Source organism: Giraffa tippelskirchi, chromosome X (assembly GCF_054371585.1).
Source record: "Giraffa tippelskirchi isolate mGirTip1 chromosome X, T2T-mGirTip1v1.2.pri, whole genome shotgun sequence".
NCBI classification, from domain to species: Eukaryota; Metazoa; Chordata; class Mammalia; order Artiodactyla; family Giraffidae; genus Giraffa; species Giraffa tippelskirchi.
In genome coordinates this window covers 143190235-143213706 of record NC_137289.1, presented here as the reverse complement: position 1 = coordinate 143213706, position 23472 = coordinate 143190235, and the positions used below count along the sequence as shown (strand labels likewise).

The 23472-nt window shown below is 43.9% G+C and overlaps 2 pseudogenes across 2 annotated transcripts; both read left to right on the top strand.

Annotated features, from left to right (window-relative positions):
• Nucleotides 1-11535: 11535 nt before the first annotated feature.
• LOC145535352 (TAF5-like RNA polymerase II p300/CBP-associated factor-associated factor 65 kDa subunit 5L pseudogene) lies at nucleotides 11536-14374 on the top strand (annotated as a pseudogene). Its single transcript, XR_014075382.1, has one exon. The product of XR_014075382.1 is annotated as a TAF5-like RNA polymerase II p300/CBP-associated factor-associated factor 65 kDa subunit 5L pseudogene (transcript).
• A 5873-nt stretch (nucleotides 14375-20247) lies between these two features.
• LOC145535958 (TAF5-like RNA polymerase II p300/CBP-associated factor-associated factor 65 kDa subunit 5L pseudogene) lies at nucleotides 20248-23086 on the top strand (annotated as a pseudogene). Its single transcript, XR_014075552.1, has one exon. The product of XR_014075552.1 is annotated as a TAF5-like RNA polymerase II p300/CBP-associated factor-associated factor 65 kDa subunit 5L pseudogene (transcript).
• Nucleotides 23087-23472: the final 386 nt, after the last annotated feature.

The window sequence follows — 23472 nt, the reverse complement described above, 5'->3', positions numbered from 1 at the left end:
AGACATTTGACAACATTGGAGTCATTTTTGGTTGTCACTACCAGGTTGTTGCTTTTGACATCTAGTGGGTAGAGGCCAGCAATGTTGCTAACTAAACATCCTACAACACACAGGGCATCGTTCACGGCACAGTATTATCTCCACCAAATGTCACTAGTGCCAAGGTGAAGGGACTCTGATCTACAGAGTGAGGCAGTGGAGTCTGACTGCCTGTACCTGAATTCTCATTCTCTCACTTCCTAACTGTGTAATCTTGAGCAACCTACTATGCTGGCCTGGATCCATCTGAATATATGAATGTTATTAGCACCTGCTTTGCAGTTGACGCGAGGTTTAAATGGGCTAATGTGTGCGGAACATGAACACAGAGCAGGGAGCAAATTATCTCTGAAATGTGTCTCCTTTTATTTTGAGGCATTTGTGGCTTCTTGTCAGCATCTTTGAGATGATTTGTTTGATCGTATTCTTGACAATCTCAATTTTTTTTTCAAATTTTTTACTTTATATTGGAGTACAGGTGATTAACAATGTTGGGAGTTTCAGGTGGACAGCAAAGGGACTCAGTCACACACATACATGTATCCATTCTTCCCCAAATCCCCCTCCCATCCAGGCTGCCACCTAACATTGAGCGGAGTTCCCTGTGCTAGACAGTAGGTCCTTGTTGGTTATTCATTTTAAATACAGCAGTGTGTACATGTCCATCCCCAACTCCCTAACTATCTCTTCCCCCATCCTTCCCCCCTGGTAACCATAAGTTTGTTCTCTAAGTCTGTGAGTCTATTTATTTTTTGTAGATCAGTTCATTTGAATCATGTCTTTTTAAATTTTGCCTGTAAGGGATGTCATACGATATTTCTCCTTCTCTGTCTGACTTACTTCACTCAGTACGACACTCTGTAGGTCCATCTGTGTTGAGACAAATGGCATTATTTCATTTTTTTTAAAGGCCGAGTAATATTGCATTGTATAGATGTACCACATTTTTCTCCATTCATCTGTCCGTGAACATTTAGATCGCTTATCTCCATGTCTTGGCTGTTGTAAGCAGTGCCGTGATGAACAGTGGGGAGCATGTATCCTTTCAGACCATGTTGCTCTCCAGATATATGCCCAGGAGTAGGACTGCAGGGTCATATGGTAACTCTAGTTTTCATTTTCTAAGGAACCCCCATACTGTTCCCATCGTGGCTGTACCAGTTAACATTCCCACCAACAGTAAGGAGGGCTCTCTTCTCTCCACACCCTCTCCAGCATTTGTTTGTGGACAACCTCAATGTTAATATTTCATGACGTGGTGGCAGGAGTGAGAAAGGGGTTGCAGGGCGGGGTTGTCTCCGAACATGTATCTGTTTTGGATTCCAAATGGAAGACTGCTTTAAATTCCTCCTCCCACCTTTCACACTCCCCTCACATCTTACCACTAGCATGGACCCTGTGTTGAGGTGGAGTGTTCAAATAAAAACAAGTTTGCCTTGGGTCAAAAAAATGTCAAAGATATTCCTTAGTAGTGCTGATTCTAAGAGAAGAGGGTTAATAGCAATGAACACGGTTTATTAATAAGCTTTATTATTTACAAGAGGCAGATAGCTACAGGAGTCTGAAAGTCAGGAAAGAGCTCCATGCTGGAAACAGCCTTGGGATCATGACTTCAGAAGGAGTCAAAGTTACAGGAGAGAATGAAACTGCCAGGGAGAAGAGAGAAGGGGCTCAGATGTAACACGAGAAATCTCTGCTTGGCTAATATGAATGCAGACCTACCATGTGCTTGCCAGTCACCTTCCTAATCTGTCCTCTATATTTGACTTTCAGGGAAACTTGTCTCCTACTTCTTCAGTCCTCGTCTCCAGATGTTTTAAGTCTGGCTTGAAACTGATAAAATGAATCTTTACTGAAGACCATATGGAATGCTCACAGAATTAACTTGAAAATTCCTGTGCTAATTGCTCTCCATTAACTGGGTTCATTAAAAACTTCCGTCATTATGATTATATAATCACATTACAAAACGTTTTAAAATTTGAACGTTTTTTCCCTATGTGTGTACTTTTCTCTAGTCATAGTGTGCATATAGCTAGGTGTGTTTTTAATAACAGCTTTCTTATTGAGATATACGTGCAATACGTGAGCAATACGTGAACCGTCAAATTCCAGATGTTCAAGCTGGTTTTAGAAAAGGCAGAGGAACCAGAGATCAAATTGCCAACATCCGCTGGATCATTGAAAAAGCAAGAGAGTTCCAGAAAAACATCTATTTCTGCTTTATTGACTATGCCAAAGCCTTTGACTGTGTGGATCACAAGAAACTGTGGAAAATTCTGAAAGAGGTGGGAATACCAGACCATCTGACCTGTCTCTTGAGAAACCTGTATGCAGGTCAGGAAGCAACAGTTAGAACTGGACGTGGAACAGACTGGTTCCAAATAGGAAAAGGAGTACGTCAAGGCTGTATATTGTCACCCTGCTTATTTAACTTATATGCAGAGTACATCATGAGAAATGCCAGGCTGGATGAAGCACGGGCTGGATGAAGCACAAGCTGGAATCAAGATTGCCAGGAGAAATATCAGTAACTTCAGATATGCAGATGACACCACCCTTATGGCAGAAAGCGAAGAAGAACTAAAGAGCCTCTTGATGAAAGTGAAAGAGGAGAGTGAAAAAGTTGTCTTAAAGCTCAACATTCAGAAAATGAAGATCATGGCATCTGGTCCCATCACTTCATGGGAAATAGATGGGGAAACAGTGGAAACAGTGTCAGACTTTATTTTTCTGGGCTCCAAAATCACTGCTGATGGTGATTGCAGCCATGAAATTAAAACACGCTTACTCCTTGGAAGGAAAGTTATGACCAACCTAGGCAGCATATTAAAAAACAGAGACATTACTTTGCCAACAAAGGTCCAGCTAGTCAAGGCTATGGTTTTTCCAGTGGTCATGTATGGATGTGAGAATTGGACTATAAGGAAAGCTGAGCGCCGAAGAATTGATGCTTTTGAACTGTGGTGTGGAGAAGACTCTTGAGAGTCCCTTGCATTGCAAGAAGATCCAACCAGTCCATCCTAAAGGAGATCAGTCCTGGGTGTTCATTGGAAGGACTGATGTTGAAGCTGAAACTCCAATACTTTGGCCACCTGATGTGAAGAGTTGACTCATTGGAAAAGACCCTAATGCTGGGAAGGATTGGGGGCAGGAGGAGAAGGGGATGACAGAGGATGAGATGGCTGGATGGCATCACCGACTCGATGGACATGGGTTTGTGTGGACTCCGGGAGTTGGTGATGGACAGGGAGGCCTGGCGTGCTGCAATTCATGGGGTCGCAAAGAGTTGGACACGACTGAGCAACTGAACTGAACTGATACATCTAGGAATAGAAACTCTAGTTCATAGAATTTAAGAATGTTTAAGTTTATGATATAATGTTTTACCATTTTCCAAAGTATTTGGCCAAGATATAATGTATGAGAGACGTGTTATACAAGAGATTCACTGGTTCACCTTCTCAACACTTGGTATTGTCAGGCTTCCTACTTTTCCCAATCTTATGGGTATAAAATGGAATCTCCTTGCCGTCTTCCCATTTCTTCAGTTCAGTTCAGTCGCTCAGTTGTGTCCGACTCTTTGTGATTCCATGGACTGCAGCACGCCAGGCTTCCTTGTCCATCACCAACTCCTGGGGCTTGCTCAAACTCATGTTCATTGAGTCGGTGATGCCATCCAACCATCTCATCCTCTGTCATCCCCTTCTCCTGCCTTCAATCCTTCCCAGCATCAGGGTCTTTTCCAATGAGTCAGTTCTTCACATCAGGCAGCCAAAGTATTGGAGCTTCAGCTTCTGCATCAGTTCCTCCAATGAATATTCAGGACTGATTTCCTTTAGGATGGACTGGTTGGATCTCCTTGCAGTCCAAGGGACTCTCAAGAGTCTTCTCCAACATCAAAGTTCAAAAGCATCAATTCTTCGGTGCTCAGCTTTCTTTATAGTCCAAATCTCACATCCATACATGACTACTGGAAAAACCGTAGCTTTGACTAGACAGACCTATGCTGGCAAAGTAACATCTCTACTTTTTAATATTCTGCCTAGGTTGGTCATAGCTTTTCTTCCAAGGAGCAAGGGTCTTTTAATTTCATGGCTGTAGTCACCATCTTGGACTGCAAGGAGATCTTGGACTCCTTGGACATCTTGGACTGCAAGGAGATCCAACCAGTCCATCATAAAGGAGATCAGTCCTGAGTGTTCATTGAAAGGTCTGACGTTGAAGCTGAAACTCCAATACTTTGGCCACCTGATGTGAAGAGCTGACTCATTTGAAAAGACCCTGATGCTGGGAAAGATTGAGGGCAGGAGGAGAAAGGGATGACAGAGGATGAGATGGTTGGATGGCATCACCAACTCAATGGACATGGGTTTGGGTAGACTCCGGGAGTTGGTGTTGGACAGGGAGGCCTGGCGTGCTGCAGCTCATGGGGTCGCAAAGAGTAGGACACGACTGAGCGATTGAACTGAACTGAGTCACCATCTGCAGTGATTTTGGAGCCCAAGAAAATAAAGTCCGTCCCATTTCTTGATTACTAGTGAAGTTGTGCATCTCTTCATGTCATTTTCAAATCTTACAACAACCTTGTAAGTTAGGTATTATCATCATGACATCACAGAGAAAACTTGACACAGAGAGGTTATACTTAACCTCTCTTAACCTTATACCCATCCAAGGTCACCCAGCTGCTAAGTGGTGGTTCAAGGATTCAAACCCAGGTCTGCCTAATGAAAACCCTCATGCTTATCAATCCTATTGCATTAACCACCCCATTTCTTTCCTACAGACTGTGAGGAATAAGAATCTTGGAGAAGTTGCTGTAGGTCTCATAAGGTTGAGTACCCAATCACTGAAAAGGCTTTCTTTCTCAAAGTCTGAATTGGTAGCCATTGACCCGCCAAAGCTAATGTCTGTGCCCTTTCAGTATTAGCATTTATCAGAACAAGTCTTTGCAGGCATGGGATGACCTATTCTATCTAGCCCTTTGGGTTTCTGAGGCAGATATATGATTCTGTTTGCTTGGTGATGAACTTTTAGAATAATACTTAAATTATTCCATAAATACAGAGTGAGGGTTAGGAATCAGGAAACAGAGCTGAGAAAAAGTTGGCTTTTAATTTTTGCCATGTAAACTATTACTCTGGCAGGAAAGAGGGGATATCGTATTTTATAGAGTTGCCAATTACAAAGATGTCCAGAATATGCAATTAACCTACTGCATTTTTTTTTTTTAATCAGGACCTCTTCTGCCCTGAGCTCCAGTTACCTCACATAAGCCAAGGAGCGATCTGACCGAGGAGGGTGGTGGTGGCTCTAAGTGTTTCATTCCTGGGCTGCTGCCAATGAGCCGAACTCCTGGCCCTCAATGAGACACCCTGAAAGGGAGCTGTCATGGGACAGCCAATCCTTATCTATGTCCTTGCCTCAGGGACATAGGAGTAGAACAAACACATACTTAAAATGCCTACCCTGGGCACTGATTTTTTTTTTTTATGTGGACCATTTTAAAAGTCTTTATTGAATTTGTTACAATATTCTATCTGCTTTATGTTTTGGTTTTTTGGCTGTGAGGCATGTAGGATCTTAGCTCCCAGACCAGGGATCGAACCTGAACCCCCTGCATTGGAGGCAAAGTCTTAACCACTAGACTGCCAGGGAAGCCCCCAGGCACTGATTTTTGGAGGGGAAAAAACCACCATAGCAACCTTGAAATTTTAGATGCAAAAAAATCATAGCTTTAAGATGTCTAGCATCTCTTTAGTCCACCTAGCTGATTTCGGCAACAAAACAAGGGATGAAGAATGGGTCCCTTTGTAGGAATTTTGAAAATAATGCTATCTATATCTTCACCTTGGAATCTCTAGGTAGAGGTGATCACAGGGTTCTTGTGATCTGGGTCCCTTCTACTTCCATATGAATTTTAGAATCACCTGATCAATTTCTTCAAAAGAGGCAGCTGGAATTTTGATAGGGAATGTGTTGAGGAATTTTGGGAGTGTTGTCATCTTAACAATATTAAATCGTCTACTTCATGAACGTGATTATTTCCTTTCATTCAGGTCTTTAAATTATTCAACGATGCTTTGTAGTTTTTAGTGTGCAGTAGGTCTTGTATTTCTTTTGTTAAATTTATTAAGTATTTTTTGACAGCATTATAAATGAAATTATTTTCTTAATTTCATTTTTGGATTGTTCATTGCTAGTTATATAAAAATACAACTGATTTTTGTATATTGATCTTCTATTCAGCAACCATGCTGAAATTATTTTTTAGTTCTAATAGTTTTTTTTTGTGGATTCCTTAGTATTTTCTATATACAAAATCATGTCATCTACTAATAGAGACAGTTTTACTTCTTTCTTTCTAATCTTGATGCCTTTTATTTATTTTCCTTGCCTAACTGCCCTGGCTGAGACCTCCAGCACTAGGTTGACTGGAAGTGGGAACAGCGAATCCTTGCATCGTTCCTGATCTTAAGAAGAAATTGTTCAGTCTTTCACTACTAAGTACGATATAACTTTCATGTTTTTGTAAATGCCCTTCAATAGCTTGAGGAAACTATCTTCTGCTAGTTTTCTGGGCATTTTTATTATAAAAGTGTTGGATTTTGTCAAATGCTGCATCAGCATCTATTGAGATGATCATGTGGTTACTGTCCTTCACTCTATCAATATAATCTATTAAATTGATTTTCACATGTTAAGCAAAGCTTTTACCCCTGCAATAGATTACACTTGGTCATGGTATATAATCCTTTTAATATGTTGCTGGAGTTAGTTTGCTAGTATTTTGTGGAGATTTTTACGTCTATTACATTTGGGATATTAGCCTGCAGTTTTCTTTTATTCTGATACTGTTTGTCCAATACTGGTGTCAAAGCCTCATAGAATGTGTTGTGAAGTATTCCCTCTTCTATTTTGTTAAAAAATTGGTGAAGGATTGGCTTGAATTTTTCTTTAAATGTTCGGTAGTATTCACCAGTGAAAACATTTGAGCTTGAGATTTTCTTTCTAAAAAGTTTATGACTACTGTTTCAATCTCTTCACTTGTTAGAAGTCTACTAAAATTTTCCATTGCTTCTGGAGTCAGTTTTGGTAATTTGTATCTTTCTAGAATTTGTCCATTTTATCCAGACCATCTAATATGTTGGCATACAATATCTCATGGGAAAGTGTTAGTCACTTAGTTGTGTCTAACTCTTTGCGACCCCATGGACTGTAGCCCTCCAGGTACCCCCATCCATGGAATTCTCCAGGCAGGAATACTGGAGTGGGTAGCCATTTCCTTCTCCAGGGGACCAAAGCTGGGTCTCCTGCATTGCAGGCAGATTCTTTACCATCTGAGCCACCAGGGAAGCCTCAACAATACTGGAGTGGGTAGCCATTCCCTTCTCCAGGGTATCTTCCCCACCCAGGAATTGAACCTGGGTCTCCCACATTGCAGGCAGATTCTTTACTATCTGAGTCACCAGGAAGCCCTATAATATCTCATAGAATGCCCTTATGATCGTTTTTACTCCTGCAAAGTTGGTAATAAAGTCTCCTATTTCATTCCTGATTTTAGTTGAGTGTTCTTTTCTCGGTCAGTATAGCTAAAAGTTTGTTAATTTTTGTTGATCTTTGCAAATAATTACATTTGGTTTCATCAATTTTCTTTACTGATTTTCTATTTTGTTTCGTTTATTCCTGCTCTGATCTTCATTATTTCCTTCCTTCTGCTTGCTTTGGGTTTAGTTTGCTATTCTTTTGCTAATTTCCTAAGACTGAATATTAGGTCATTGAGATCTTCTTTCCTATCCTCTTGAGTACCGCTTTAGCTACATCTCATATATTTTGATCTGTTGTATTTTCATTTATTTTCTAATTTCCATTATGATTTTTTTTCTTTGACTATTGGTTATTTAGGAGTACACTGTTTAATTTCCACATATTTGTGAATCTCCTAAATTTTCTTCTGTTATTGCTTTCTAATTTTTTTCCATTGTGGTTGATTAATACACTTTGTATGACTTCCAATTCTTTTACACGTGTGGAAATGTGTCTTTGCAGTCCAGTGTATGGCCTATCTTAAACGTTCCATGTGCACTTGACACGAATGTGTATTTTGCTCTCGTTGGGTAGAGTGTTCTATAAATGTATGATAGATCTAGTTGGTTTACAGTGTTGTTCAAGCCTTTTATGCAAGAGTGATTTTTCAGAGGTCCTTACGCCACCAACTCTGGAAATAATTTTCCACTACAGTTACTTTAACAGAAAATAGCTTTAGGATGATACTCTCAAACAAAGAATTTTCTTTAGGTTGACCACATCAGCATTAATAAAACAACTTACTTAGCTTGTATTTGTCAGTCGAAGCTATAATCTTGTCTTTGGTTACTTCTACAAAATGATGTGGTTTGAAAATACTAGTGAAAAATTTTTTTGGGGGGCAATCTTTCAAACTATACTTAAGAAGTCAAATTATTTTCCTGGTAGTACTTACTACCAAAGGCTATGACTGAGTCTTTGAAAAAACCACGAAGATAACAAAGTAATAAGAAACCACGAGAGGCTGAATTTAATTGGGATTTTGTTGTCCAGAGGATGTCTGGCAATTGCTGCAGAGATTTGTGTATGTCTTCACTGGATGGCACTACCAGTATCTAGTGGGTCGAGGCTAGGGATGCTGCTAAATATCCTATAATGCACAGGACAGGCCCCACAAGAGAAAAAGATTCGGTCCAGCATGCCAATGGTACTAAGACTGAGAAACCTTGCTCACAGATTAAATCCAATTTGTTGAGATCAAAACGGAGGCATTATTTAAATTATATTACTATAAACATCATACATTTTTTTTCATCATGCACATTTTAAGTGCCTTGATTTTGTTTCATGGAGGAAAGGACACCAGAGACATAAGCTAGAATTACATTTTTTAAAGTTAATAGGTGACAAACTTGAAATTCAGGATGTATTACTGAAATCAACATAAGAGATTAGCATAAGATAAGTAGCATTAATGGAAATCACCGTTTGATAGGAAGTAATTTAGTTATTTCACACAGAGATTAATCATGGAGAGGTAGCATTTCCTTAAGGACTGAAAGGAGCTAGAAAACTGATCAGCTACTCTTTCTCTGCCAAGTGGTAAGTACTTAAAATACCTTTAATAAAGTAATTTTGTTTTAGGTTTCACAGACTTGGTAAAGGTATTTAGGATTTTAGATTTTTTAAATATATACATATACATATATATATCCCCCCTCCCCGTAGCTGTGTACAGCACGTGGGATCTTAGTTCCCCCACCAAGGATTGAACCCACAATTCCTGCAGTGAAAGCCTGGAATCTTAACCACTGGACCACCAGGGAAGTCCCCTAGGATTTTAGACTTTTTTTGTCTAATACGTGGCTCTCATTTTCTAGAATCCATTGGTATATATGCTCCATGAGGGCAAAGATTGTTTAGTACTGTATCAGGTATTCTTCATTCTGGTTCTTTCTTGTGATCTAGAATAGGAATCAGCAAAGCTTTTCTATAAATGGTAAGATAAGAGACAACTTCACCTTTGCAGAATATATAATTCACATTACAACTGCCCAGGTAGGGTCTTCAGTTGGTCGTGTAATTGGTTGTTGTTTATTTATATGAAAACTACTGCTGTCTATATTTGATTTTACCACCAGAAATGTCCTAAAATTCTAGATCATTTGTAACAGTTTTTTAGTTCATGCTGTTGGGTTTTCTAGCAATAATATATATTATTATATATACAATAAATATATAAAATTATACATATAATTTTATCCATGAGAAATGATAACTTTACCTCATCCTTCCCAATTTTTATGCCTTTTATTTCTCTAGTCTAATTGTTTTGGCTAAAAATTTTAAAATAATAATAACAATGGTAATAAAAACTATCCTTTCTCCTGATTTTAATGGGAAAAGCTTCTACCATTTTCCCAGAAACTGTTAATAGTGACTTTTTCATTAAATTCCATCATGGTAAGAAAGTAAATTAATCAATTCCTATTTTATTAATAGTTCATTTAAAATCATGAATATATGTTTCCCTTATCAAATGCCTTCTCTGATTCTATTAAAAAAGTATTATGTCATTTTCTTTAGATTTGTTAACCTGCCAATCTCCAGCTTACTTAGTCTTTCAAACAGATTTTTACACTCCCACAGTTATAAGGTAGAGTCAAACATCATAATGTCTAAGGACCTAGCTTCCAGCCCTCACTGTTGTCTAGTTCCAATCACAGTTCTAGCTGCCAGCTTAAACAAGATGCCCGTGGCCTCTTCCACAGGTGACATCCTCCTGGACAGAGAATTCCCTGAGAGAGACTCCCAGTGTCCTTTTGTCTTTATTTATCATCCTCTGGAATTATATTCTCTAACATCCACAATCCCAAGGCTACTGCCAGCCTCCCATACTGTCATCCACTCATTTCATGGTGGGAAATGCTTATCCAAGAGGATTTACTCCTACTTTGGCAAGCAGGATATTTGTGGTGTGCTTGTATTGTGTTTCCCATTATTTCTTTCCCCAGCACTTCCAGGCTGGGGTTGGCCGGGAGAGAAAGCCCCATGAGATTTAGAAGTTAAGCAGCACAGGGCAGCAAAGGAGACACAGACATAAGAACAGACTTTTGCAGTGAACATTAATAATAGCTAGGACATGGAAGCACTCTGGATGTCCTTCAGCAGAGGAATGGATAAGGAAGTTGTGGTACATGTACACAATGGAATATTACTCAGCTATAAAATGAATACATTTAAAAAAAATGAACACATTTGAATCAGTTCTAATGAGGTGGATCAAACTGGAGCCTATTGTACAGAGTGAAGTTAAGTCAGAAGGAGAAACACAAATACTGTACATTAACACATATATATGGAATTTAGAAAGATGGTAATGACGATCCTATATGCAGGGCAGCAAAAGAGACATAAAGAACAGACTTTTGGACTCTGTTGGAGAAGGTGAGGGTGGGATGATTTGAGAGAATAGCACTGAAACATGTATATTACCATATGTAAAACAGATGACCAGTGCAAGTTCGGTGCATGAAGCAGGGCACTCAAAACTGATGCTCTGGGACAACCCGGAGGAATATGGTGGGAAGGTGGGAGGGGGGCGGTCAGGATGGCGGGACACATGTGTACCTGTCGCTGATTCATGTCGATGTATGGCAAAAACCATCACAATACTGTAAAGTAATTATCCTCCAATTGAAATAAATATATAAATTATATATAAAAACAACAACAACAACAGACTTTTGGGCCCCAGCCCGTGTCGGCTCTGCACGTTAGTCAGTCAGGGGGCAGCTGCCCAGAGCCACCAAGAGGGGGTGGGGGGGTGGGGTGGGGGAGGGGAGGGGAGGGAGGGGCCGAGCCTGTGGCGAGCGAGCCTTTCTCAGAGGTGACGGAAGCAGTTGCGGGGTAACCCTGGCGGCAGCGGCTGGCACCGGAAGCGGAAGCCGCCTGGGATCGTCAGTCATGGAACCGTCGCGCAGCAAGCAGATACAGACGGCCGTGTCCAGCTACCTCAAATGCCGGCGGTACCAGGACAGGGACGGCCCACCGAACCAAGGCCTGCGACTGTCACAGAGCGCCCAGGATATGGCTACCAGCCTCGCAGTCCGATCAGAATCTGGTTGTGCCAACACAGTGTCTGCAGCCTCTTTCCAGGTAGACCCCCAGCAGTATGAACTACAGTTCGGACGGCTGCGGGGTTTTCTCATGGACTCTGACTCCCAGCATAGCCACGAATTGATGCCTCTCCTCTACCCTCTCTTTGTCTACCTCCATCTCGACCTGGTCCAGAACAGTCCAAAGGGCACAGTGGAAAGCTTTTACAGCCGCTTCCATGGAATGTTTCTCCAGAACGCCCGCCAGAAGGACGTCATCGAGCAGCTCCAGACCACCCTGACCATCCAGGACATCCTGTCTAACTTCCGGCTGCGGGCCTTCCTGGACAGCAAGTACGTGGTTCGTCTGCCAGAAGACGCCTACAACTACCTTCTCTGCTACCTCCAGAGTGACAACAACACCGCGCTGTGCAGAGTCCTCAGCTGGCACATCCACCTGGACGTGCAGCCCGCCGAGAGAATGGACTACCAGCTCTACGCCAGCGGTGGCTCCTCCAGCGGCGAGGGCGGCGGCCAGGAGCCCACCGACATGCCCACGCCCCTCCTGCAGAACGAGGAGGAGCTGGAGATCCTTCGGGAGAGCATCAAGCGCGTCCAGGATGCGCCGCCCTCCCTCATCACCATCTACTTCTACGCCTTCTACAACACCGAGCAGCTGCTGAACACGGCGGAGGCCTCCCCGGACAACAAGCTGCTCGCCGCAGGCTTTGACAACTCCTCCATAAAACTGTGGAATCTGACTTCCAAGAAGTTTAAATCCAAGCCCCATCAAGCAGACGTGTCCCACATCCACGTGGCTTATGATATCCTCGAGGAGGACGAGGAGGGCGAGGAGGACGAGGAGGACAAGGCAGGCAAGGAGATGAAGGTCCTGCGGGGACACTGCGGGCCGGTGTACGGCACCAGGTTCCTCCCGGACAGCTCAGCGCTGCTCTCCTGCTCTGAAGACACATCCATCAGGTACTGGGACCTGGAGAGCTTCACTAACACCGTGCTGTACCAGGGCCACGCCTACCCCGTGTGGGACCTGGACATCAGCCCTCACAGCCTGTTCTTTGCCAGCGGGTCCCACGACCGCACGGCGCGGCTGTGGTCGTTTGATCGGACGTACCCACTGCGAATCTACGCTGGGCACCTGGCGGATGTGAACTGTGTCAAGTTCCACCCCAATGCAAACTATTTAGCCACGGGCTCGACAGACAAGACGGTGCGGCTGTGGAGTGCCCAGCAGGGGAACTCGCTGAGACTCTTCACAGGCCACTGCGGCCCCGTGCGCTGTCTGGCTTTTTCCCCCACCGGTAAGTACCTGGTGTCTGCGGGCGAGGACCAGCTGCTGAAGCTGTGGGACCTGGCGTCCGGGACCCTCTACAAAGAGCTCCAGGGCCACACGGATGACATCACCAGCGTCACCTTCAGCCCAGACGGCAGCCTGATCGCGTCAGCATCCATGGACAACTCGGTGCGCGTCTGGAACATCGAGAGCCCGCACAGCAGCACGCCCTCCGACGGCTCGTCCAGCGAGCTCCTGGGCGTCTACACGCGCCAGATGAGCAATGTGCTGAGTGTGCAGTTCATGTCCTGCAACCTCCTGCTGGTGACCGGAATCCCAGAAGAAAATCAGGAACACTGATTTGTACCTTTGAGGTAACGGACTGGGCAGTGTGAAGGGTTCCAGACAGCAAGTCTTACGACAGACAGATGGAATCACTGACTGTAAGACTCCCCGTGTGCCCCCTTGCCCCGCAGATGTCCCGAGGCCACCACCCTCCATTCAGCCCCCAGGTGTGGAAGGACAGGAGGAGGAAGGGTGGTAACGGGGAACAAACCTGAGATCAGAAATCCCAGAGATGCCACTGTGTCTTCCAGTGGCCCCTTCCTATCTTTGGTGCCAAGGTGTCCTCGCCTTGCCAGGGCTGCACTTGGCTGGAGGAAGTTTGCCAGATGCCCTCGCCAGGAGCCGTGCTGCAGGGTCACTGGGTGGAAGGGACTCCATCCCGGTAGGAATGCAGGGGTGGGATGTAGGAGTGGGCAGGGTCATCCTGGCAAATGCCTTTCCTTTTCCCTGATTTAGAGAGAAGCGGGGTTTTTTTATGGTTACTGTTATAATTATTCTTGAGAAGAAACCAAGCACCGGCAGAGGGGGCCTTGGCTGCTCTCATCTTTCAGGTTTTACTCCTGGCGCTGGCTGTGATACTTGGAATTTAGAGGTGCAGGGAAGTCACAGAACTTGGTTGCATGGTGTATTGGGAGAAAGGGAAAATTTCTGGGTGACAGATGGATCACTCCAGATGACATGTTTCAGGAAGGGGGTGGGTGGGTTTGATTGAGAAAGTTTTGGGCTCTTGCAGCAGTGGTGGGAAAGAAAGATTCTTTTCATGTCTGCACTTCTGTTAACAATTCTCTCTCTTGAAAGGACGGATTGTGGTAAAGAAATGAAAATACTTAGAAGTGAGAAGTCAAAAGATAAAATTAGAAAATGTCAAATTTCCAAATGATTCCGAGGTGTGGCTTTTCCAACATCTTTTCCCCCTGAGATGGTCCCTCCCACCTTCTGCTTTGCAATAGCAGTTTAATGAACAGTCTGTGAAACAAATCTTAGGTAAACACATGCATCGAAAACTACGTTCTGGGGATGAAGCGACTTCTAATTTGTGGGAAAAGGATTAAATATTTCTGTTTTCTGAAAATAGTTATTTTGTATTTTGGTTTTTATTAAAATATATTTAGTCTCCAAAAAAGAACAGACTTTTGGACTCTGGGAGAAGGCAAGGGTGGGATGATTTGAGACAATAGCATTGAAACATGTATATTACCACATGTAAAATAGATGACCAGTCCAAGTTCAGTGCATGAAGCAGGGCACTCAAAGCCGGTGCTCTGAGACAACCCAGAGGGATGGGGTAGGGAGGGAGGTGGGAGGGGGGTTCAGGATGGGGGGACACATGTATGCCTGTGGCCCATCCATGTCGATGTATGGCAAAAACCATCACAATATTATAAAGCAATTATCCTCCAGTTAAACTAATCCTTTTAAAAAAGAAGTTAAGTAGAAGCTATTCTAGCTGCTATATTTACAGCCCTGCTGTCGAGTACCAGGAGAGCTGCCACTGATCTGCTGGTTCACCTTGTTGGCCAGGGGCAGTACTCAGTGCTTGGGGCAGCCTTCAGGAGAAGCTGGTTTTGCCATGGCGCTGCATCTCCTGACAGCGTCCCTCCTCGGCTTCTCTGGGACGAGCACACGTGCAGTGCCATGGCCAAACCAGCTTTTTCTCCTGAAGGCTACCCACAGCACTGAGGCTGGAGGTTGAAAGAGACAGATCCAGCTTCTCGTTTGTCTTTGGTCTCATCTATGCCCAGCTCACCTCCAGTTGCTGGTCTGGCTGAACTGCCAGCTCAACACTAGGTGCAGAGAAAATAGCCTTACGTGACCTGCTCCACCATCCCCACAATAAGGCCTATAATAAACCCTTTACGTTATGCATGGTGTTTTTACTTCTCTGCTGCACTCTGATTAAGATTTTCTCCTAGAAATTATTTCACCCCTTCTCATTAATGACTTCAGCAAGTCTGCTGGTACAATCTTATTTGGTACAGAATCATTGAAATTGTATATATTTTATGTCCTAAGTTACACATCAATATTCAAATGTGACTGAATCAACTTGAAGAATATCGCTTTGTTTCTCAAGTGCTAGTGAATTATATTTTTCTGAGGGAAAATGGTCTCCTGAACGGAAGCCACTGAAATTGTTCGTGATGTATACTGACTCAGCAATTCTAATAATCAGATTTCAGTCAAATCACTACATGGGTGTCCTGGGAGACCTTTGGTCAATGTGGAAGTTTTAATTGTTCTGGATTGGACAGAGGAGCCTGGCAGGCTGTGGTCCATAGGGTCACAAAGAGTCAAGATACTACTGAAGCGACTTAGCACGCACGCCCTGACTTAACCATTTAATACACAATTAGTGATTTTTCCACTCTTATGGGAAACAGATAGGACTGGAAATTTGGACTTTTTTCTTTTCTACTTAAGTAAGTCACACTGTGTCCATGTACCTAAAGACAATTTTACGCACTGCAATGACTGAAACATGTACTGCTTAAATATTTCTGTGAACGATTTCTCTCAGCCCAGATGTGATGCCAGCTTGCTATATAATGTCATATTTTTGCATTTGGCTGATGATGTATTTTCTGTCACCTACAATTTGAGGAATTCATCCTCTTATGGGAAAAACTTGGGTTCATCAATTCCCAGCATGTCTCAAGCTCAGCACTATACACATTTGGAGCCAGATAATTCTTTGTTGGGTGGACTGTTTAGTAACATCTCAGGCGTCTGCCCACTAGATCCCAGTAGCAGTCCCACCTTGAGTCACCCTAAGTTCTGACAACCAAAACTATCTTCAGACTTTGTTCCATGTGCCCTGGCAGGGAGGGGGGAGGAGAAGAATCAGCCTGTCCGATTACCACTGAGCATTTTGATTCAGACACACCTGGACATGGGTTAGGGAGAGAAGAAATCTCACAAGTGGAAGCTGTAAGTCATGGCAGGCACCATATGAATACATTTATCCCTCTGTATTCAAGGGGGATGGGTTCTAGGACCCTTGAAGATACCAAAATCCATGGATGCTCAATCCCTTACATGAATAGTGTAGTATTTGTAGAATTTGGGCTTCCCTGGTGGCTCAGATGGTAAAGCGCCTGTCTGCAATGTGGGAGACCTGGGTTCGATCCCTGGGTTGGGAAGATCCCCTGGAGAAGGAAATGGCAGCCCACTCCAGTGTTCTTGTCTGGAGAATCCCAGGGACGGGGGAGCCTGGTGGGCTGCCGTCTATGGGGTCACACAGAGTCGGGCACGACTGAAGTGACAGCAGCAGCAGCAGCAGCATATGTTTTGATATGTTGTATTTTCATTTATTTTCTAATTTCCATTATGATATTTTTCTTTGACTATTGGTTATTTAGGAGTACACTGTTTAATTTCCACATATTTGTGAATCTCCTAAATTTTCTTCTGTTATTGCTTTCTAATTTTTTTCCATTGTGGTTGATTAATACACGTTGTATGACTTCCAATTCTTTTACATGTGTGGAAATGTGTTTTTGCAGTCCAGTGTATGGCCTATCTTAAACGTTCCATGTGTACTTGACACGACTGTGTATTTTGCTCTTGTTGGGTAGAGTGTTCAATAAATGTATGATAGATCTAGTTGGTTTACAGTGTTGTTCAAGCCTTTTATGCAAGAGTGATTTTTCAGAGGTCCTTACGCCACCAACTCTGGAAATAATTTTCCACTACAGTTACTTTAACAGAAAATAGCTTTAGGATGATGCTCTCAAACAAAGAATTTTCTTTAGGTTGACCACATCAGCATTAATAAAACAACTTACTTAGCTTGTATTTGTCAGTCGAAGCTATAATCTTGTCTTTGGTTACTTCTACAAAATGATGTGGTTTGAAAATACTAGTGAAAAATTTTTTTGGGGGGCAATCTTTCAAACTATACTTAAGAAGTCAAATTATTTTCCTGGTAGTACTTACTACCAAAGGCTATGACTGAGTCTTTGAAAAAACCACGAAGATAACAAAGTAATAAGAAACCACGAGAGGCTGAATTTAATTGGGATTTTGTTGTCCAGAGGATGTCTGGCAATTGCTGCAGAGATTTGTGTATGTCTTCACTGGATGGCACTACCAGTATCTAGTGGGTCGAGGCTAGGGATGCTGCTAAATATCCTATAATGCACAGGACAGGCCCCACAAGAGAAAAAGATTCGGTCCAGCATGCCAATGGTACTAAGACTGAGAAACCTTGCTCACAGATTAAATCCAATTTGTTGAGATCAAAACGGAGGCATTATTTAAATTATATTACTATAAACATCATACATTTTTTTTCATCATGCACATTTTAAGTGCCTTGATTTTGTTTCATGGAGGAAAGGACACCAGAGACATAAGCTAGAATTACATTTTTTAAAGTTAATAGGTGACAAACTTGAAATTCAGGATGTATTACTGAAATCAACATAAGAGATTAGCATAAGATAAATAGCATTAATGGAAATCTCCATTTGATAGGAAGTAATTTAGTTATTTCACACAGATTAATCATGGAGAGGTAGCATTTCCTTAAGGACTGAAAGGAGCTAGAAAACTGATCAGCTACTCTTTCTCTGCCAAGTGGTAAGTACTTAAAATACCTTTAATAAAGTAATTTTGTTTTAGGTTTCATAGACTTGGTAAAGGTATTTAGGATTTTAGATTTTTTAAATATATACATATACATATATATATTCCCCCCCCCAGTAGCTGTGTACAGCACATGGGATCTTAGTTCCCCCACCAAGGATTGAACCCACACTTCCAGCAGTGAAAGCCTGGAATCTTAACCACTGGACCACCAGGGAAGTCCCCTAGGATTTTAGATTTTTTTTGTCTAATAGGTGGCTCTCATTTTCCAGAATCCATTGGTATATATGCTCCATGAGGGCAAAGATTGTTTAGTATTGTATCAGGTATTCTGCTTTCTAGTTCTTTCTTGTGATCTAGAATAGGAGTCAGCAAATCTTTTCTATAAATGGTAAGATAAGAGAGATCTTCACCTTTGCAGAATATATAATTCACATTACAACTGCCCAGGTAGGGTCTTCAGTTGGTCTTGTAATTGGTTGTTGTTTATTTATATGAAAACTACTGCTGTCTATATTCGATTTTACCACCAGAAATGTCCTAAAATTCTAGATCATTTGTAACAGTTCTTTAGTTCATGCTGTTGGGTTTTCTAGCAATAATATATATTATTATATATACAATAAATATATAAAATTATACATATAATTTTATCCATGAGAAATGATAACTTTACCTCATCCTTCCCAATTTTTATGCCTTTTATTTCTCTAGTCTAATTGTTTTGGCTAAAAATTTTAAAATAATAATAACAATGGTAATAAAAACTATCCTTTCTCCTGATTTTAATGGGAAAAGCTTCTACCATTTTCCCAGAAATTGTAATAGTGACTTTTTCATTAAATTCCATCATGGTAAGAAAGTAAATTAATCAATTCCTATTTTATTAATAGTTCATTTAAAATCATGAATATATGTTTCATTTATCAAATGCCTTCTCTGATTCTATTAAAAAAGTATTATGTCATTTTCTTTAGATTTGTTAACCTGCCAATCTCCAGCTTACTTAGTCTTTCAAACAGATTTTTACACTCCCACAGTTATAAGGTAGAGTCAAACATCATAATGTCTAAGGACCTAGCTTCCAGCCCTCACTGTTGTCTAGTTCCAATCACAGTTCTAGCTGCCAGCTTAAACAAGATGCCCGTGGCCTCTTCCACAGGTGACATCCTCCTGGACAGAGAGTTCCCTGAGAGAGACTCCCAGTGTCCTTTTGTCTTTATTTATCATCCTCTGGAATTATATTCTCTAACATCCACAATCCCAAGGCTACTGCCAGCCTCCCATACTGTCATCCACTCATTTCATGGTGGGAAATGCTTATCCAAGAGGATTTACTCCTACTTTGGCAAGCAGGATATTTGTGGTGTGCTTGTATTGTGTTTCCCATTATTTCTTTCCCCAGCACTTCCAGGCTGGGGTTGGCCGGGAGAGAAAGCCCCATGAGATTTAGAAGTTAAGCAGCACAGGGCAGCAAAGGAGACACAGACACAAAGAACAGACTTTTGCAGTGAACATTAATAATAGCTAGGACATGGAAGCACTCTAGATGTCCTTCAGCAGAGGAATGGATAAGGAAGTTGTGGTACATGTACACAATGGAATATTACTCAGCTATAAAATGAATACATTTAAAAAAAATGAACACATTTGAATCAGTTCTAATGAGGTGGATCAAACTGGAGCCTATTGTACAGAGTGAAGTTAAGTCAGAAGGAGAAACACAAATACTGTACATTAACACATATATATGGAATTTAGAAAGATGGTAATGACGATCCTATATGCAGGGCAGCAAAAGAGACATAAAGAACAGACTTTTGGACTCTGTTGGAGAAGGTGAGGGTGGGATGATTTGAGAGAATAGCACTGAAACATGTATATTACCATATGTAAAACAGATGACCAGTGCAAGTTCGGTGCATGAAGCAGGGCACTCAAAACTGATGCTCTGGGACAACCCGGAGGAATGTGGTGGGAAGGTGGGAGGGGGGCGGTCAGGATGGCGGGACACATGTGTACCTGTCGCTGATTCATGTCGATGTATGGCAAAAACCATCACAATACTGTAAAGTAATTATCCTCCAATTGAAATAAATATATAAATTACATATAAAAACAACAACAACAACAGATTTTTGGGCCCCAGCCCGTGTCGGCTCTGCACGTTAGTCAGTCAGGGGGCAGCTGCCCAGAGCCACCAAGAGGGGGTGGGGGGGTGGGGTGGGGGAGGGGAGGGGAGGGAGGGGCCGAGCCTGTGGCGAGCGAGCCTTTCTCAGAGGTGACGGAAGCAGTTGCGGGGTAACCCTGGCGGCAGCGGCTGGCACCGGAAGCGGAAGCCGCCTGGGATCGTCAGTCATGGAACCGTCGCGCAGCAAGCAGATACAGACGGCCGTGTCCAGCTACCTCAAATGCCGGCGGTACCAGGACAGGGACGGCCCACCGAACCAAGGCCTGCGACTGTCACAGAGCACCCAGGATATGGCTACCAGCCTCGCAGTCCGATCAGAATCTGGTTGTGCCAACACAGTGTCTGCAGCCTCTTTCCAGGTAGACCCCCAGCAGTATGAACTACAGTTCGGACGGCTGCGGGGTTTTCTCATGGACTCTGACTCCCAGCATAGCCACGAATTGATGCCTCTCCTCTACCCTCTCTTTGTCTACCTCCATCTCGACCTGGTCCAGAACAGTCCAAAGGGCACAGTGGAAAGCTTTTACAGCCGCTTCCATGGAATGTTTCTCCAGAACGCCCGCCAGAAGGACGTCATCGAGCAGCTCCAGACCACCCTGACCATCCAGGACATCCTGTCTAACTTCCGGCTGCGGGCCTTCCTGGACAGCAAGTACGTGGTTCGTCTGCCAGAAGACGCCTACAACTACCTTCTCTGCTACCTCCAGAGTGACAACAACACCGCGCTGTGCAGAGTCCTCAGCTGGCACATCCACCTGGACGTGCAGCCCGCCGAGAGAATGGACTACCAGCTCTACGCCAGCGGTGGCTCCTCCAGCGGCGAGGGCGGCGGCCAGGAGCCCACCGACATGCCCACGCCCCTCCTGCAGAACGAGGAGGAGCTGGAGATCCTTCGGGAGAGCATCAAGCGCGTCCAGGATGCGCCGCCCTCCCTCATCACCATCTACTTCTACGCCTTCTACAACACCGAGCAGCTGCTGAACACGGCGGAGGCCTCCCCGGACAACAAGCTGCTCGCCGCAGGCTTTGACAACTCCTCCATAAAACTGTGGAATCTGACTTCCAAGAAGTTTAAATCCAAGCCCCATCAAGCAGACGTGTCCCACATCCACGTGGCTTATGATATCCTCGAGGAGGACGAGGAGGGCGAGGAGGACGAGGAGGACAAGGCAGGCAAGGAGATGAAGGTCCTGCGGGGACACTGCGGGCCGGTGTACGGCACCAGGTTCCTCCCGGACAGCTCAGCGCTGCTCTCCTGCTCTGAAGACACATCCATCAGGTACTGGGACCTGGAGAGCTTCACTAACACCGTGCTGTACCAGGGCCACGCCTACCCCGTGTGGGACCTGGACATCAGCCCTCACAGCCTGTTCTTTGCCAGCGGGTCCCACGACCGCACGGCGCGGCTGTGGTCGTTTGATCGGACGTACCCACTGCGAATCTACGCTGGGCACCTGGCGGATGTGAACTGTGTCAAGTTCCACCCCAATGCAAACTATTTAGCCACGGGCTCGACAGACAAGACGGTGCGGCTGTGGAGTGCCCAGCAGGGGAACTCGCTGAGACTCTTCACAGGCCACTGCGGCCCCGTGCGCTGTCTGGCTTTTTCCCCCACCGGTAAGTACCTGGTGTCTGCGGGCGAGGACCAGCTGCTGAAGCTGTGGGACCTGGCGTCCGGGACCCTCTACAAAGAGCTCCAGGGCCACACGGATGACATCACCAGCGTCACCTTCAGCCCAGACGGCAGCCTGATCGCGTCAGCATCCATGGACAACTCGGTGCGCGTCTGGAACATCGAGAGCCCGCACAGCAGCACGCCCTCCGACGGCTCGTCCAGCGAGCTCCTGGGCGTCTACACGCGCCAGATGAGCAATGTGCTGAGTGTGCAGTTCATGTCCTGCAACCTCCTGCTGGTGACCGGAATCCCAGAAGAAAATCAGGAACACTGATTTGTACCTTTGAGGTAACGGACTGGGCAGTGTGAAGGGTTCCAGACAGCAAGTCTTACGACAGACAGATGGAATCACTGACTGTAAGACTCCCCGTGTGCCCCCTTGCCCCGCAGATGTCCCGAGGCCACCACCCTCCATTCAGCCCCCAGGTGTGGAAGGACAGGAGGAGGAAGGGTGGTAACGGGGAACAAACCTGAGATCAGAAATCCCAGAGATGCCACTGTGTCTTCCAGTGGCCCCTTCCTATCTTTGGTGCCAAGGTGTCCTCGCCTTGCCAGGGCTGCACTTGGCTGGAGGAAGTTTGCCAGATGCCCTCGCCAGGAGCCGTGCTGCAGGGTCACTGGGTGGAAGGGACTCCATCCCGGTAGGAATGCAGGGGTGGGATGTAGGAGTGGGCAGGGTCATCCTGGCAAATGCCTTTCCTTTTCCCTGATTTAGAGAGAAGCGGGGTTTTTTTATGGTTACTGTTATAATTATTCTTGAGAAGAAACCAAGCACCGGCAGAGGGGGCCTTGGCTGCTCTCATCTTTCAGGTTTTACTCCTGGCGCTGGCTGTGATACTTGGAATTTAGAGGTGCAGGGAAGTCACAGAACTTGGTTGCATGGTGTATTGGGAGAAAGGGAAAATTTCTGGGTGACAGATGGATCACTCCAGATGACATGTTTCAGGAAGGGGGTGGGTGGGTTTGATTGAGAAAGTTTTGGGCTCTTGCAGCAGTGGTGGGAAAGAAAGATTCTTTTCATGTCTGCACTTCTGTTAACAATTCTCTCTCTTGAAAGGACGGATTGTGGTAAAGAAATGAAAATACTTAGAAGTGAGAAGTCAAAAGATAAAATTAGAAAATGTCAAATTTCCAAATGATTCCGAGGTGTGGCTTTTCCAACATCTTTTCCCCCTGAGATGGTCCCTCCCACCTTCTGCTTTGCAATAGCAGTTTAATGAACAGTCTGTGAAACAAATCTTAGGTAAACACATGCATCGAAAACTACGTTCTGGGGATGAAGCGACTTCTAATTTGTGGGAAAAGGATTAAATATTTCTGTTTTCTGAAAATAGTTATTTTGTATTTTGGTTTTTATTAAAATATATTTAGTCTCCAAAAAAGAACAGACTTTTGGACTCTGGGAGAAGGCAAGGGTGGGATGACTTGAGACAACAGCATTGAAACATGTATATTACCACATGTAAAATAGATGACCAGTCCAAGTTCAGTGCATGAAGCAGGGCACTCAAAGCCGGTGCTCTGAGACAACCCAGAGGGATGGGGTAGGGAGGGAGGTGGGAGGGGGGTTCAGGATGGGGGGACACATGTATGCCTGTGGCCCATCCATGTCGATGTATGGCAAAAACCATCACAATATTATAAAGCAATTATCCTCCAGTTAAACTAATCTTTTTAAAAAAGAAGTTAAGTAGCAGCTATTCTAGCTGCTATATTT